Consider the following 18,225-nt stretch of genomic DNA (forward strand, 5'->3'; position numbering starts at 1 on the left):
TGGAGCACCTTATGTATGCAGTGTGTGAGTATAATAACCATCTGTGATTTTGTTCTCAGCGTTATTCAGTCCCAATAACTCTTACTGTATTATGTGCAGGTTTATGTGTACTTGGTGTGAGAAGAGTATCGATGTTGTGAAATATGTGAATACATAATAGTACAAATAGCGTAGTAGCTAGAAATACGCACCATTGTGGAAATAGCACATGTAACTCAATTATATGAGGATTTTCTCGTCTGAAAATATGCACTTGTTATTGCTCAATAAAAAGGAAAATCAGCATAAAACAATTATCGACATTGGCAGTGACAGTCACCTAACCATTACTGAGTCTGGAAACCAAAGAGAATGAATAAAACCACGAAGAGTGAAAAAATGCTTACTGATTAATTTGATGTAATATGAACGCAAAGATACCGTCTCAACGAACAACCTGGCAGAAATTTATAAAGTAATATTTATTTGTATTGGTTTCCGTTCTCAATAACTCAAAGGTTAACTGACGCGATCAGTGTGGACATTATATGCGTAAACATACAAATAACACTGGGCATAAAATGGTATAATCCACGGGTCAGTACTATATTCGTGCAAAGGAACAGCCGCTCGGGTGAGGTCAGCTCCAAGTCTCAAATATTTGCAAGTCAATAATGCACATAATTCCATTGTGGTACAGTTTCGAGATTACCAAACTTTACTTCTTTCACCTTAACCTGGCCAAAATTTGCCATCTGTCCATTCTGAATGCTGTCACAACAAAAAAACTAACAATAGAACGTGACGAGTCATGATTAAGGGCTATGGATAGGATGCAGTTTCTGCCACCGAGCCACAAGAAATTAGCTGCACAAGAACTCTAGGCCAAGCTAAGGTAAAGAACATAAAGCCTAAAATGATTAAGATCTGACTTATCCAGGCCAAGTTAATGTGGATGAACCAAGTCCTAAAGTAGATCATATTTAATGAAATCACAAGATCTGACTATTCGAGACCTGGGCGGCCCCCACTCTGGCGGCATATAGCAGCAGCTGAGAGAGAGGAACATGACCACGGCAGCCCAGGTGGCGCCACACAGCAACAATACACTGATGGTTGCTATGGCGATGTCGACTCTACCTACCTGGCAGAGTAGGGGTTATGGCCACCCAGACAAGAAGTGTCCGGGAGTGGCTTGCTCGCTAGAAATGATGTGGACGAAAATGCATATAACAGGGAAAGGCAGGGAGTGGCTTGCTTACTAGAAAGAGTATGGACGAAAATGCATAATACAAGGAAAAGGTACAAAGGTATGTTGCTCCACCTGCAGACGACGCACCTGTAATGGAGGGTGTGCCCTCCCTCTCACTTCTCAGGTTCAACACTTAGCAAACTGTTTGATATACAACAGTGAAACAAAAGCAAACTTAATGCCAATCCAAGTGCTTGTCAGTATAACACTTAGCAACTTGTCTGATATACGACAAACAAAAGCAAACTTAATACCAAATTCAACTGCAAACACTTAACAGTGTGGTGTTCAAGCAATAACAAACGCGTGTGGTAGTAAGAGGCGTGATTAAACTAAAGGTAAGTACTGCAAGAAATCATATTGTAATTTTTGCCTTGTCGAAAAAGAGGTGGCTCAAGCAAGCGTACTGTACATAAGAGAAAAAACCCAATTGTGCATAAACGTGTAGGGAGTGTGGTCAGTGGAAGAGGGAGGGGAGGCGGTACAAGAAATTACAGGGCATTTGTTTTGACCTGACGAAGATCCCCCACCCTTATCAGCTCAGTGCCGTATTCTAGTTGGCATAGGAGGCTTGGCAGCATCTTTTCCTTGGCGATTTATCCTGCATACTACACCTTAACATTCTCCTGTGTGTCATAAATATCCCTTTAATATTGTTATAGTTTGCTTAAATAACATACGCGGGGATATGGAAGTGTAATATGCAAAATAAGTCGCAGAGAAAGAGGGGCTAAGAAACCTCCTGTCACCTAAAATACGGGTCTGAGGCTTATCAAACTTCATGCACGTTGTGGGATTGGCCCAGTTCCGTCAGGTGAAAACAAACCCACTACAGCAGCGAGGAAAAAGTGAGAGCAGGGAAGGGAAACACTAAATTGTATGCTAATGGCATGGAGAATGGCAAATGTCTGAATGAACGGCCGATGTGTGTGTGTGTGTGTGTGTGTGTGTGTGTGTGTGTGTGTGTGTGTGTGTGTGTGTGTGTGTGTGTGTGTGAATGAAGGGCTCTGTTTTTATTGACTTTTTTTTTTTTGGGGGGGGGGGTTGTGCTTGGAAGAAGGGCCTTGTTTCTTCGTCTTGATTTTTAAAAATATGTTTCAATGAGAGGCCGTCTTTTTGTCTATAGTTTTTTTTTGGGGGAGGGGGGTACATGTGTGTCATGTTGATAATTTCTGTAGGTGCGTCTAAATGTAGGGCCACGTGTGTGTGTGTTTTTTTTTTCTTTTTTAGGAGGACATGTTTGAATGAAGAGCCCTGTTTTTTAAATACTTTTTAAGCGTTTGAATGATGGGCCATTTTTTCTTGATGTTTTTGGGGTGGGGAGCATGTTAGAAAGAAGGACAGTACTTTGTCTGGAGTTCTTTTTCATTTAGGGAGTGTGTTTGAATGAAAGGTTCTGACTGTGTGTGTTTCGTTCAGAGCGTGGGCGAAGTATGATCCTTGTCAAAGTAAGCAATTAAAATCTGAATGCAGGAAAAAGAGAATCGAGGAAATTTTCAAATATCTGAAAGAAATACAATGTCAGTAATCGCTGTACACATTTCCAGAAAAGAAAGGTGATTGAAATACATTTGAAAAGTTGTGAAAAATACCATAAAGAAAAAAACACTTAACCCCTTCATTTCAGTGACGTCTTTTTAGTTCATTATTGCTGGTACCAGATGATTTTATTAAGCTTAGGACAGCCCCCTAACAGAGGAGAATTGGACTAAGGAAACCCTCCAGTTCAAAACGTCTGAATAAAATCATCTATAGGCGACAATAATGGAAAAATACGTCACCCGAAGTCAAGGGGTTACAACAAATATCTGCAGAATTGTGTGCAGGCTGGAAAAAATACAAGTGGGTGGTGGAGGAACGTTGTGAGGGTGAGGTGAGGTGAGGTGAGGAGGTGGGAGGGAGCGTGAGGGGGGAGCGACCGTGCGGGAGGTGAGGAGGGGAGACCTTGTCAAGTCAGGCCATTTGGTAGGCAAGAGTACACTGGCAAGGGGTAAGCAAACGTGAACGATACATTATCCGATTCTCGATTTATAACAACGCTGCATATCTTGAGGAGTTATCACAAGCAACGTGTCACCAATTAAAAATTTCTTCGATAGGCTAAGCTTTCTCTGTAGCTTAATTATGTGACACTCGAGGCATTACTAATATAAAGCCAACTGCTTTACAGAGGTAATTTATCCAGTCTTGTACTAAAACAAGGATTTGAGGACACAAATTCAAACAGGCCTATGAGGCCCACAGACTCGGTGTCTGATTAACTATTTACAGTTACACCATTTAACTCGTTTTTACTCCTACAGTGCAGAAAACTGTTGAAAACTGTTTCATCACTCCAAATAACTTAAACAACTGAGGCAAAGGCTGACACAGTCATCATTTTCCGGCGAGGTTGTATCAGAAAATCAAAATTAGTTTCACGAGACTTAAAGGCCAAGTTCCTTTAACAAAAGGGCTTAAGTACAATCACAACAAGCAAGGAAAACTAGGCCAGACCCATCTAACATAACATGATATAACGCAGTTTCACTGGGTTAGCTTAGGTAACATATGACAAGGGTTGCATGGCTTTGCAGCGTACTAAAATCACAGTGACATTAGTGGGATAATTATCATACATCAGCATACAGAACATAAGGAGCATTTTGGGAAACAATGAAAAAAGAACACAAAAACAAGCATTAACGACATGGTGATTAAAGGAAAATGTTAACACTTATTACCAATCAACGTTGGGCCATGTTCAGGATTGCCTGAGGATTATATTCTCGTCGGTGTGGGAGACTGTGTAACACCTCTTCCCCAGAGACTTACTTTGTCTTATACACCTTAATGTCCTCTTGTAAGTTTACTGATCGAAACTATGTTAGTAAATAAAATGTGAAAAAAGAGAACCGTGAGATGTAATATGCAAAAAATAATTAAGATGTGCTGCACAGTCTCTTTGCCAATGATAATATGCTTTTGAGTGCTGGTGGTATCAAGCACAAACTATAAGGAACCATACTAGCTGACCTACCCCCCCCCCTCCAAAGAAAAAAGTTGCAACTATTTTGTGGATAGATAATAAAACCCTATATAAGTGTTAACATTTTCAAAAACTCACCCAGTATGCCTTACCGTACACTCCTGCTTGCCTTGCTAAACTTAATGAGAAACTAATTTTCTTCTTAGATTTCTGCACTCTAGGTAAAAGAATGAACTATATAATAATCAGACAAGAGGGAACACATGGCTCTCTGCATGTACTCTGTCTGTTGCATGTTTGTACAAAACGCATATTTACGTTCTAAATAAAATGAATTTTATGAATGCCAAAATTTGTTCAGTAATCAAGGAAATGTCTCGTTTTTCTGTTGTTAGGCATATTGTTCTGTGTATTACTGCAGCATTACTACACTATGCCTGGTAAAATTTTCTCTATGTATTTAACAAAGAAAAAAAAAAACACGTTTAACCAATACTTGAAGAGTAATCATGCAGGGATGCCATGCCGATTTCAGCTTTCACAGGGTAAATTTCACTGTTGAACATTCTTCGCAATTTTCACTCGAGGTAAAAAAAAAAAAAAAAACACTGGGCACTCGACCAGTGACCAGGCATACAGTAAAGTAGCTTCAGTCCAGGTAGTTAGCGTGGGCAGGTGACGGCACTGTGCTAGATAGCTGATGTGGTGGAACAAACTCAGGATGGCGTGTGTAGGTTTAAAAACTCAAAATAAAAATATAATTTGAACTTTCAATTAAATTTACTCCGGTGGGAAGTTATATGCATATAAAAAATAAAGTACAAGACGAAGAACACACGTCCATCCATTTTTTTTTTTATAAATGGTGACTGACTCGTCCTGACTAACTGCCATAACGCCTACTCGGGTCACCATCAGTTCGACGGGAAAAATGAATACAGCGTCCTTTGAGTTATATCTACGACGTCGCCAATTTTGAAACGAATACATATACTTTACGATGGGAACTGTATATTCCAACCAACTTCAGAGAAAGATCTGATCTGGTGCGACATCAATGAAAATGGTGATATCGGTGCCTTAAGAGTAGCTTCTGTGATGTATAGTATGTGGTTTGGGTGCGTGACGAACTTGGAATAATGAAAAAAAAAAAAAAATGCTTCATACAGTTAGGCCTACCTGTGTATATTTGCTGGACACAGAAATAAAGTAATATTTTATGGGGTTCCTGTTACACAGAAAATCTGAAAATGGGTGTTTTTTAGGAGTTATGGATTAGGTTATGGTGTGTTGAAGACAAACTCACACTGGAACACTGCAATCCCCCGCTCACACATCCTTATATAGCTACCAAAACCCACCATCCATACACACACAGGGACATACCAACCTGGAGTTTCTTTTAGAAATGTCTATAATTAAAATTCCATCCATTCCAAGGCTCACGCAGTCACTCAGAACAGCAAAGATTTGATTTTTTTTTAGTTTGGTCACTAAATCTAAAATACGTACAACATTATGGTACTATTGGACACAAAGAAGCTGCTACTGGCATTCCCCTACAGGCTAAGCGGTAAATGCTGAAAAATAGAAAAGTTGGTAAATCAAGTCAGTCATGGGAAACATAAGCACATATGCATTTACAGCCTTCTAATGACTTTATATCTGGTTTTAAAAAATAAACGCACTACTAACACCACCAAAGCCCCTCAAAAATATATTCCGGGGCATCCACTTGTTACTAAACTATAAAAAACACTACACAGTCATTTAAGCACAAGCCCACTAAGAGGCGAAAAAATATTAGGAAAAGGGAAGAGGGAGCATGAAACAGCAGGAAAAAGCCATAAAAAAGGGGGAGAAGGGAAACAAAAAGTCGTATATATATAAAAACAGATACTTCTCTGCCAGAAAAAAAAAACATAAACAAATATTGATGAGTGGAAAAAAAGGGGGGGAATCAGCAAAAAAGTTTGTTGCGCGGTAGAGATTCCAACACTTTTGTCTCAATGTTATGAATAGAATGGAGGATGATAAAAAAGCCTGACCAAATATTCTGTTTGGCCTAAAAAGGAGACTCATTTGCGGCACCAGATTATGTCTGTGTTACTGGTTGTATTGGTAGATAATGAACCCGTATTCTCGCTGGCATTGGGGAGGCCTCCCAGCACCTTTTCCCTAGCGATTTATTCTGCATATATCCAAGTATTCTTCTGTTTGTTATCTATTATCAGCATAGATTGCATAGATAACACACAATGGCATGTGAATGTGCCATACGCAAAATTAAACTGCCAAGAAAGAGATGATTGAGGCCCCCCTAACCCGTACGGTCCAGTAACGTTTTTCTTGTAGTTTATTCTTGAAGCTAAACAGACGATTTGGCTCAACTTAGCGGAGAATTCCAGAAGTGAAGGGAGTTAATGAAGGCTGTATCCAACCCTTCAAAAGTAGAAGAAAAAAACTCTCTCCCTTTAGCTGAAGGAAATCGTCTGGAGGTAGCAGAGAATGACTTGAAGAAATACGTCCTGGGAGTGAAAGGGTGACGAGCATACGGGCCGAGAAGGGAGGGGTGAACCAACTTGTGGGGAGGCTGGGCGTCTGTTGGGGAGGGGAGGAGGGGGAGGGGGGAGGACAAGACGAGGTTGGGGAGTTTGTGAAGTAAGCACCAACTTTATTCATTGCAACTCTGGCTAGGGATGGTGCAAAAAAAAAATAAAAATAAATCCAAGAAAACTCCATTGCTCACGATAAATTAATGTGATCTAAAGAAACTTGCCTTTAATAGTCTAATCTGCAAGAGAGTGTATATACAGAACATGGACGATAACTACCAGTACTAAGTAAAGCGTCTACATATACAAACAAACTGATGAATCTCGGTACAAAAGTTAGGAATATCGTTGAGAAGACTTGAAAGATAACTTATGGGTCGTATACAAGGTAACTTGGGAGATTTAGTAACACCACATCCTTACCGATTTATTCAGCATATTACACCTGAATGTCCTCTTGTGTGTTATTGATGCCGATATTAAAATGACAAATAACACAGAAGAGAATGCACAGGTGTAATGAACAAAATAAATAGCTGTGGCAGAGGTGTTTGGAAGCCTCCTACGTCACCCCTAAACACGACTCATACCTATAGTCCTTTCCATATCAGAATTAAACTTGGCCATGACACACCTTTCCACATTTGCCCATACTCTCTCTACCCCCACCCCACCTGTAATTACACCCCATTCCTAATTAGAATCATAATTACAGGTGGTTAAGTTAGAGGGAAGGTGTGTGTGGGCTAGTGTAGAAAAGTGTGAATTATGGCCATGTGAAATTCCAACTGGGAACTGACTAGACGGGAATGCTACTGTGAGCTGCGGTGGATTAAGGTTGGTTAGTAAGACATGGAACTCGTAATCAGACAGGAAATGAGCCAGAGAGGGAGATGGGGGGAGAGAGGGGGTCTGGTTCCCCCCCATGTCCACCTCCCACACACCCCCTCGCCTCCCCTATAGACACCAATGGGTATACACACTTAGACAACCTGGGGAGTATTATGACTATCTAAATATGTTTTTTTTTTTTAATACAGTTTATATTTGATGCAGTTAGTATTAATTAGATTTAGTTGTTCTGTAGCATAAAACAACAGATGGATGGGTGCGTGTGTCAAAATCCATCCAAGTTTGAGATGGGGGAAGCAGTTCATCAATAGGAAAAACTCAGCATTAAGCCTGGTATCACAGCGTGTTGTTTTGTGCTACACTGTTGGACTGTTTATTTCTGTTAGACATTTAGGATACGACAGTGCACAGGTAACGAAATATACAGTTTTATTCATAACCATATCGACATGCTGGCAGTGCATTGGTGTTCTGGAACTAAGGAAAAATGAAAATATAGTAGAATACATGCATGCATAAAAATCATGAACAAAAACTCGCGGTGGTTGAAATAACAACTTTGGGAAGTAAAAATATTTCTATTGATTTGTCTTTTTGGAATTTTAAAAGTAGCTATGGCATTCTCCTTCCTTGGTACTACGACGTTTTTGTGGAGTTTTAACCTCTTCAGCCTGATTACATACTTTTGACGTTATTACTGCCATTTCCACACGATTTTATTCAGCTCAGGAGAAACTTTTGGAACTGGAGGGGTTGGATATAGTCTTAAAAATCCCCTACACCTCAAAACGTATCCACTAAGCTGAATAAAATAATGTTTCGAGATGGCAAGAATAAAAACGTAAAACTACGTAATCCGAGTGAGGGGGTTAATGCGAGACTCTGGCGTTATATTCTGATGGAGCGAACTAGGACGGGCAGAGAAGAAGAGGCATTTTCTCTGACATGCTTCCTAAAAGACCCACGGTCATAGTCTAGGTGGCTCTGAAAGATTTCCTAACACAAGTTTCCTAGCGATTTATTCTGTACCTTTCGCCTAGACATCCCCCTGTACGTTAACAATGCATTCTGTATTGAAATTAAAGCCATATATAACACACGAGAGGATGTGTAGGTGTAAAATGCAAAATAAATCGCTAAGGGTGTGTTGAAAAGATCAGTGCCACATAGATTCCCAGGCTCGTATTCTTGTCACGTTGGCAGACTCCCTAGTAACTCTTCCTTACTAGTTTATTCCTGAATATATCTAGTTAATATTAGTTTATGTGCTATTTATGCCATTGATACTAAAAAAACTAATAGATAACATACATGAAAATATCAATGAGTACTTTCGCAAATTAAACCACTACGGAGGAGGTGTTAGAAAGCGTTCATACTCTCGTCTATACACCTCGTCTCTAGCGATTTAGTTTACTTATTGCAACTTATTATTTTCATCCACGTTATTTATATATTTTTATCAACTCTACATAAATAACAAACAGGAGAAAATTAACGTGACATACACAAAAATAAACTGTTAAGGAAGAGCTAGAGATCCTTCCAAGTCGACAAGGATGTGGGCCCAGGGACATAGGGGCCCCGGCCTCCCCCAGTCTGTGTAGTCTGGAGGAGGAGGAGGTAAGAAGAGGGAGGAGGAGGAGGAGCAGGAGCAGGAAGAGGAGGAATGGAGGCATCATGATCATATAGCTAAAGAGCGCGCTGAGCTGCACAAGATCAGTCATGCCATGTAGTATATAGAAAGGGGGAGGTTGACAAGTACACGCGTTCTCTCTACTGTATAATGGGGGCACATTCTAAGTGGCTTTGGAGTTCCCGTAACACACATTCCTTGGCGATTTATTCAGTACATTACACCTCAGTATCCTCTTGTGTGCTACTGATGCAAACCATGTCGATATTAAAACGATATGAATAGCATACACGAGACTGTTAAGGTGTAATACACAAAATAAATCACTAAGGAAAAGGTGCTACGAGGCCTCCTCATGCCACCTAGAACACGGGCTTCTAATCTCACGTGTTCCTCACTCTGATATACGTTACTCTAGGCTAGTACATCCATGTATGCTACTAGTGGACTATTTCTAGTTACTACTACTCCTGGCAAAAGAGACCCAAGTGGGAATTATAGGCGGGCCATCCCATTTTCTTTGTGTGAACGGGGGACAAAAATAAAATAGGGTTCAAAGCTTTCAAAATTGGATGCTTTCTTGAAACAAAGGGAGTGGTGGACGGGGGTGGATGTGGATGGCTGAGGGGGAGGGGGGGGGGTGAAGCAGAGGGTGGTAACAGGCTTATTAATACTGGTCATGGTCAACAAACAAGCACACTCATTTATGCCAGGCCGACTCATGCTAATTGCCCTACCCGTTCGTCCCACACCTGCTGTCTATACGTCGTATATTAAATGAAAGTACTGACACAATTGTTTATGTTCTGATAATCAGCATTACAAATGACTTCATCATCAGGTAGTGGTGAGGTGGGACAGACACAATGGGGAACTTAGCCACGATACTCATTTCTGTAACTCAGGCTTTTGAGCCTGTGGTGGGTTATTTACTCATCTGAATCAAATGGCGCCAGCTGCCCCCGCAAGAACTGAAACCCTTGTACTGTTGGGCTGACAGCTTCGCAGTTAGTAGTGCTAATCAAATGGCCACCATGGCCGTGAAGGCTTTTCATTCATCGTTCCACATTAGCGTTTCGTATAAACAGATCACAAACAAAACTGAATGGGTTTAGCAGTTTATTAATAAACGCTGAGACCTAAGTCAAAGTAACAGACAAAGTGAGCGAATGGGTAATGCCCTATGTGAGAAGATACAGTACCTTTTATCAGTGTGAAAGATCCATTAGTTTTGGCTTTATGAGAAACTCTCTTCTTCATAAGAATTGTGGAAAATTAAAGCTTTCAACCCCAGAACATTTTTCATATTAAATTCTTACTCTCCAGTGACGATTTAATTAAACCCTGAAGAGGTTTCTCGAACTAAGGAGTTACAAGCTGCCTTCATTAACTTCACTTGGAGAAGTTTGTCCAAAGCCAGATAAAATCGACTGGAGATGATAAAACAAAAATGAATAGATATGGAACTGTAATGGTTTAAAACTAGGCCGGCATTGTCAAAGTGTGCTTGTGGAGAGGCATATACAGCTTCTGAGGCAAATTTTTAAAAGAACTAATTTGTGAAAAGTACGCCAAGCCTCTCCGTCCACTGGTACTATACCAGTGATGCCTAAGGTTGCCAAATTAGCACTGTTATATATAGGTAGATCTGACATATATTTCCATTTGGCTAGGGACTGAAACAAGTTTTCATACTAAACGACTCTCTAACATCTTTTGGCATTAAAATTTGCAATGGTCTGGCAACTCATGACTGACGCCTGTGTGTACCACCCGCCTCCCCACACCCCCAACCCCTTCCACTTCCCACATCACTCCCTCCTAAAGCTTACTGAGGGGCAAAAAGTAGGCTGTCGAAAAAAAAAATATGAAAACTCTTCTGAACTGCTCCGGTCGGTGTCAAAGTGTGATAGATGAGTAATCGAAATTTATGAGCACCGAAGATAATGTACTATGAGGACCCATATGCTCAAAACAGGTTAGCACATTAAACACTGTCATAACGTTAAGCATGTACTTCTAGCAAAACTTGGGTGACATTAAAACATCTAATGTCATATATATAAAAAAATAACACAAGGTTAGTGTACCGGGTAGGATCTAAGCTAAAAAATCCACACTGAAGCTACACCGTGTTAAGGGATTGCCCGAATGGCCATTTGAATCTCAGAGGCCTCGTGGAGATGCGTTCTGATTGGCACTCTGGCTTGGGTTGTCCTCATGAACGACAGTGCGAGAAAAATGACCTGTGAGAGGGTAATGCAGAAGGTCCATGTATTTACTCGGTTTATGATGACTTAGTTAACTATATAGGTAATTTAGTTAAGGTAATATGTCAGTATTTTATGTATAGTTTGCTGGAGATCAACGTTACTGGCGCCCCTGAGGACATTAATAATTAAATCTGTAATTACATTCCAGGTGTATTAGTGAATGTTGAGTAAATGAGAGATGATGAAAGGGGTTTTTGGCATGTTTTTGAAGGGCAATCGAACGCATCCCAACACACAACAATCGATGACTAGTCACAGGGATTTTGAGACCTGGCTTGACAAAGCGAGGCTAGTTTTCATCCCCTAAGGATTGGCGTGAGGATGAAGAGAAACCGACCCCTCTCGCCAGGCCCCAAACCCTATCCACATTTGTTCTCATGGGTAGCTCCTGCCATACTAGGATGTTTGGGCTAATGGGAGGGTAGACCAAGTCCCGTTTGAGCTAGCCAATGAGTCTCTCGTGGACCAAACACCCGCCACCTGGATCATTACCCTCTAAACTAGCCAGATAAGCGAGTCTACGATCGCTTAAAGAGCCTCGCGGGCTAACTCATACGGGGCCAAGTCGACTCTCCCGTCTGTGTCTGTGTTGGGATATACCTGTAGTCTTCCACATTGTTCTTAGCTGCTATCGGATCGGACACACGATAGTATACCACCGCTTCCACAGATATCGTCACAGAATCTCTGGTGAGAATCTGTGGGGCGAGCGACAATCATTGGACACGTTAATCTTCTCTAGGCAAAATATGGCTAAACGATGGCTATGGGGGTGGTTGGTGGTGGTTAGGGCTAATTGCTAGGGGGCTACGGGGTCACACACTGTCCAGGTTAAGTGAGAAATTGGCTGACAACAGTAAGGTTCCTAGTCGCCACTCCCAATAGGAATAGCCCAGTAAAGAGGTGTTTGACTAACAGAACACAGTCACAGGCGTTGTCTCAGAAAAAAAAAAAAAAGTCTAGAGCAATGAAGTACAGAGTGTCCATATTTAATCTGACTCATCATTTCTAAATACACAAAAATGGACCAAGACAAGTTCTACTTAACTTAACAAGGAAAACACATGCTCTGTCGAACTTGATAAAGAATGTACGTTATTACAAGTTCTGCTTTACAGGGATCGTCAACAGATGGGTACAGATGTGGAGAATTATATCGTTCCACTTTTCAGTCGAACAAAAATAATAATCTCGAGTAACATTCTGGAGAGTTTGATGGGTTCCAATAATTGCATCATAGGGTCTAGAAAGTCACTGCTGTCTCATTAGCTATCATTATGAAGTGGATCAGTATTTATGTCCCCAACTGTACCACCTATATATTGTTTGAAGCTGGATTAGATAGGCTTATAGTTAACTTTATAAATAACTCTGAATTTGGACTAGATGACTTTTTAGATAACTCTATAGATTACTTTGAGACTGGACTGGATAACTTTACAGATATTTTTATAGACACCCTGTACATGTAGCGTGTGCCTAAGAATATTTCACAGCTCTTGACGTCTGGAAACCTCTCAGCAGCTTGTTAAATTCTACTAACAACAGCTTCAACTGGTACAACATGTCAATGCTAAGCTAAAAATATATACACTGCTCCTTCTAGGCTAAGCTTGACCACATCCGCCCGAACTTGCGAGAAAGCTTTGAAACCTATTTGTAGACTGATTTTTTTTTTTTTGTAATTTTTAAAAGCTGACTGTACCTCTGTAACTGTCACACAATCCAGCAACCTAAATGCTCGTTGGTTCATTTACTAGCTTGGGTCTCCTAGGGTAACTCAAAAATAAAATCTCTCCTTCTCTCTTCTTTTAATGTAAATCCTGCAGTTGCATTTCAAATATGTAACAAATACTAATAACCAATGTCAGACTAGTTCACCTATTCATAAACATATATATAATATTTACAAAAAAGTAATATATTTTTTTCTCAAGCGATTAAAAAACTGTGCATATAGCAAGCGGTGTCCCAAGCTGAGTCGTGCCTTGGTGCGTGAGATTTTTTTTTTTCGTTTTTTTCTTTTTTTAGAGTGTGGGGGAATGATATCCTCAAGGTGGAGATGGTAGAGAGGACAAGTGGGTGTGTTATGCCAGGCTGGAGCAAATGACTGAGGTTGGGATCGGTGCATGGATGACCTCACGGATAACTTCATGCCGAACGCCTCGCATGGAACACCTCGCACGGAACACCTCGCACGGAACACCTCGCACGGAATACTTCGCATGGAGTACCTCACATGGAGAACCTCAAATTGAACACCTCCAATGGAATGCCTCTAATGGAACATCTCGCATGGACCACCTCGTACGGAATGCCTCACATGGAACACATTGTACGGAACACCTCGCACGGAACACCTCGCATGGACCAGCTTCCATGAATGATCTCACAAAGCTGATTTTACATAACGAATGGCATGGACGATCTCGCATGACAACCTCGCATGGACAATCTTGCATGATGACCTCACATGGATTATCTCGCACAAAAATCTCCCACAAATGATCTCGAGTGATGACCTAGCATGGACGATCTCGAATAATAACATTGCATGGACGATCTCGAATGATGACCTCGCATGGACAATCTTACGTGATAACCTCGCAAGGAAGATATTGTATGAGGACCTCGCATGGACAATCTCACATGATGACCTTTCACAGATGACCTCGCATGGACAACTTCCTCCAACTTGAGCTCTCGCTGCTTTTAATGATGACAGGATTACCCTCCTATTGAAAACTACGAGGAATGACACTAACAAGCACGGCAGATGTAGCAGATGCAGTCCCCTCACTCAAAATGCTGTTAATAGATTTCAATTGTCACGGATGTTAGTATTTCTTAATGGCCACAATAATATGATGTAATTAAGAATAAACTCAGAATGACTTTTAAGGAATAGTCAAGTCAACAGATAAACTTATTTTAAAGGCTGGCCACATAACAGGAAATGCTTCAGCCTTGTAAGTATGCGTGCAAATGAGAAAATTTGATCCATAAAACTCACTTTTTCATTATTGGTTTACTTTCAGACAGTGGAAGATCTTGTTCTGGCTATTGTGCTTTACAAGTTCCTCGGGCGTCACATGGCTCCGGCCTCGTTTAATAGACAGGAAGTACTTTACAAGAGAAATGGTGGAAGGGGGCGAGAAGTACTTTCCGGTGGGTGTATGCAAGTGAGTTTTCAGCTGAAGGGCGGCGACACGAAATTTTCTCAGCACAGTTATAATATTCTGCTGACTTCATTTTACTGTACCGGCACAAAATCACAATATTAGTGGACCTTTCTAACATGCAATATTTGACTCACATGTGATAACCTTGGGCAGACATGGGAAGGGTGGATAAGAGTTATTCTCAATCCTTAATTTATGTAAAACCAGACGAAAAAAAATGATTAATCCAGGTTTTAAATATATCTTAATACTGGTATTACCAAGTATGTTGCAAGTTATTTACATGACTACAAATGTACTTATAAATTCTTACTAAGATTTAAAATATGTAAATGTTCTCGAATACATTCTTGCGATCTGATTTAGAGTCAGGGAGACGGTGTGATGTCAATGGTAAAAAGAGCGTGAAATAAAAGGAGAGGCTTTAATGTGACATCAAAAACTCACGACGTCTAAGATAAAGCGTAATGTCAGAATAACTACTTCACAACGCTGAATTCTTCACATTTTTTCTCTCCTGTTTTCAAACAATTTTATCCAACTCACGGAGGACATGTAGTGAAAGGATTATATTTATCTCCAGATCCAAATCTCCCCATCGCCGAGAATCACTGAAATCTGACTAATTTTTGCGTAATCCCAAATTCCTTCCCAGGCAATTAATTTTCGAGTTGTCTCAGTCTTCCCTCAGAATACGACATCCAAATCCCAAACTGTACTGCTGGGAGAAATGGGTCAAGGAAAAAACAAAATCAGTCCAAGAGTACGACTATAACCCCCAATTGTCCACGTTTTAACCTGGTCCACGAACAAACATTCTCCAAAAACTTCTCAAAAATCATACTTAGGCCCTTCCATTTGTGAACCGGACGCGCTACCCAATGCTCTGCCAACAACACAACACCATCCCACTTCTCTCTCTCCCTCTCTACCCGCTCAACGCCTTACTCGCTTTCCGTTCCGCTATCCAAGGATCCCCCTTCACCCCCACCTCTTGTTAATGCCTTTCATCCAGTGACGTACAGTCGCATTCATTTACCGTATAAGAATTACAGGGGGGTGATGTGTTGGAGGCCTTGTATCACACTAGCGTATTTATTTACCTCACGTTTACTGTGTTGGAACCTCTTCCTAATGGTCAGGCCACAGCAGACATGAGACGTAAACAAACACACTGGCGCCACGTAAGACCCCTAGCACACCAGCCCCTGTACTACCCATCAGTGAAGGCAACAGTATCTTTAACCCCCTCAACCCAATGACGTATTTTATATTTCATTCTTTGCTACCTTCAGACTATTTTATTCAGCTCAGGCAACCCCCCAAGTAAAAGAAAAGCAAGGCCATATCTAACCCTTCAACCCCTAAGAGTATCCTGAGGTGAATAAAATCGCATATGTTACAAGAATAAAATTAATATACGTCCCCGGAGTGAAGTAACCCCTTCAGATTGGTGACGTATTTTTATTTAATTTTTGCTACATTCAGACGATTTTACGCAGTGTATATAGATTTATCTTGTGAATAGTTTAAAGGAGTCTGTTTCCTTCTCTTCACTATAAATGATTTCTCCAAAGTTATGAAAACCGTCTAACAATAGCCAGAATAACACAAGAAATTCGTCATGGATTCCTGGACTTATTATTCTTGCAATCATAAGATGATTTTAGTAAACTAAGGAGACCCCCCAAGTACTGATGGATGTTAATGGAGACTGTAAAAAGAAGTTCGAAAAACCTCCCTAAGCTGATTAACCCTGTCTGAGAGTAGCAAGAATTTATCAATATATACGTCATCAAAGTAAAGTGATTAATACAAGCAACAAATCCACTACAATACCAATGTATAGTTGAAAAGATCTTTACGTCAAACAGAAGCTTCAGTTTTTAATAATCGTGCACAATTAATTTTGGGATCAGACTTAAAACACAGCTAAGTCAACAGATTTTTTCTTTTTCCATTTTTTTTTTAATGACGTTATTAACCAAAGTTGACAGTAACTGTTTTATTGGAAGGTCTGTTTTATTCATCAGCTGACAGCAGCATTTGCTTATTACAGCACTACGATATACACAAAGAAGTTGTGGGCCACAGGATGGGGGTGAGGGGGGATGGGGGTCAGTGGAACAGCCGCGAGGGTTTAGGAAGGTTAGTGGGGAGGGAGAGCGGACGGTGGCGGGAACAGCCTGTCACGCAGTCCACTCCTCCTCCCCTTTCACAAACCAATGAATAAATAAGAGGTTAATGAGCAGAGTGCAAAAACTTGGGTCGAAGCCGTGGAGAGGTAAAAATTAAGCTCCGGGTGAGTTGATTTTAACTTTATAAAAAGGTTAGCTATTGAGGACCAATGGGGAACTAAACCAAACGCAACCAAGGAAGAACGTAGAACAAATGTCCAATGGATAGTATATGTAATTAATAGTAGTAGTAGTATATATATAAAGAGGTTACTGTGATAAGAATGTCCATTATATGAGCGACATCAGCAAAGGATCTCAAACACCACAGTGAGAGGATTCATAGGACGCTGATGAACACCTGTAATCCTCTACGTTGGTCTCTGCCGCCGTAGCGTCCCTCACTCGCATGTAGATCACGGCCTCCACCGACACGGGCACCGAGTCCAGCGACAGGATCTTGGTGAGGTGAGGGGCACGGTTACCAGATTCCCAGGACCAGAGTAGCGGAACCACTCAATGACTACACTTATCGTCTCAATGGCTAACATACACCGCCTGACTCAATTAAGTCATCGTACACACCGTCTGACTCAATGAATAAACATCTGACTCAATTACTGTCATCGTCTATACCGTCTGAATCAATGACTAAACGTCTGACTCAATTATTAAGTCACCGTACACATCGTCTGACTCAATGACAAATCGTCTGACTCATTTATTAAGTCATCGTACACACCGTCTGGCTCAAAGAAAGGAACTCTGCAAACTTCCAGTATAAGTGACTGGGCAGATAGTTCATTACCAGATTCCCAAGACCAGATGATCGTATGGCTCAGTTAATAAATTCACGCACAGTATTACACGACGGTACTTTATGGAGTTATACTGTCTTCCAGACCAGAAAATCGATCTGAGAACTAATCAGATTTATTACTTTATATACAGCGGAGATTATCGTTTACATTAGACTGGTGCACATGACTGCTTCTTGCAGTTTCATGAAAATTAATTGCGCCATAAAGTAAATCTATAACGACCTATATTCATGTGCAATAACGAAAGATTTTATGCATATGTTTGGGTATTTTCCAGCCCTGTCTGCGGCAAACATTGCTGTCCACCTCAACATTCGATCGTATCTTCCGCATTCACTGGTCAGGGCATTTACGTTCATTGAATTAATGTGGTTCTCAAACTGGGGACCGTCACAGCAAGATTTAAGATCACGGTGAACTGTAAATGTCAAAAGAAAATGTGGGAAGTCTGAAGCAAACATAACCCTGACCTGGCAGAAGAGAATGCACATTTTTTTTTTTTTTTTTTTGCTAAATGAAAAATAAAGTCC

The 18,225-nt window shown here is 40.7% G+C and overlaps 1 protein-coding gene across 3 annotated transcripts in view; it reads right to left on the reverse strand.

The window, feature by feature from the left end:
• The window catches only part of LOC145393843 (mechanosensory protein 2-like), a 262,649-nt gene that overhangs the window by 38,358 nt on the left and 206,066 nt on the right, over nt 1-18,225 (reverse strand). The window lies entirely within an intron of this gene.

The sequence above is a fragment of the Coenobita brevimanus genome, chromosome 25, assembly GCF_032717465.1.
Source record: "Coenobita brevimanus isolate Jiangsu-jjx chromosome 25, ASM3271746v2, whole genome shotgun sequence".
NCBI classification, from domain to species: domain Eukaryota; kingdom Metazoa; phylum Arthropoda; class Malacostraca; order Decapoda; family Coenobitidae; genus Coenobita; species Coenobita brevimanus.